The sequence below is a fragment of the Wasmannia auropunctata genome, unplaced genomic scaffold (genome assembly GCF_000956235.1).
Source record: "Wasmannia auropunctata unplaced genomic scaffold, wasmannia.A_1.0 LD336085.1, whole genome shotgun sequence".
NCBI classification, from domain to species: Eukaryota; Metazoa; Arthropoda; class Insecta; order Hymenoptera; family Formicidae; genus Wasmannia; species Wasmannia auropunctata.
This window is the reverse complement of record NW_012026805.1, coordinates 2,938,761-2,939,623: the sequence shown is the minus strand read 5'-3', so window position 1 is coordinate 2,939,623 and position 863 is coordinate 2,938,761.

Below are 863 nucleotides of genomic sequence, written 5' to 3'. Positions count from 1 at the left end.
TTTCGCATTTTTGCTGGAACTCCCAAGTCTTTAAGGTCCTTAATAATTATTTCTGGAAGAACATTATCGAAGGCACCAACAATATATAAGAACACTGCAACCGTGTAGGCGTTTTTTTGGAATCCTGCCTGAATGCGAGTGGTTAGTGCCGTGAGGTTATCCGTGCATGATCTTCCTGGACGAAAGCCCATTTGTGCTTGCGGTAACACAAGATTGGATTCTATAAGCCATGAGAGTCTCAAATACAAAATTTTTTCTAGCAATTTAAGGCCGCAGGACAATAGCGAGATAGGACGTAGCCCAGTATTACCTGGCTTAGGAATGAAGACAACCAAAGAAGTGTTCCAAGCTTCGGGAAATCGACCCTCGTTCAAGATACCGTTAAAGATTTTTAGCAAGATTTCCAAATATTCGGGCGTGAGACAAGCAATCATTTGAAAGCTAACCTGATCGAGTCCAGGAGCAGATTTTTGTTTGGAAGAGTTGATTGCTAAGTGAAGCTCGTTCATAGTAATAGGATAGTCGAGTGCCTTATGAACGGATGGATTGTTATGGTCCTCCATGATCATATCCTGCAAAGAATGCGTAGAGTTATTAGGGCAGAAGGGGGGACATATTTTGTCCCTGGCCTGAGCAAGCATATTCTCTTCCGTAGAGGAATCTATAATTTTATTATAATCATTCAAGCTTTTACGCTTGAAAGATTTGACTAAAGACCATACCTCGGTGGTCGGTGTTTTGAAGTCGAAAGAATTAACGAGGCTTCTCCATCCCTTCCTTTTTTGCCGATACAGAGTTTTGTTGCATTGGGCTCTTTGTTTCTTAAAGTTCAAAAAATTTTGGAGGGTGGGATCTTTTTGATA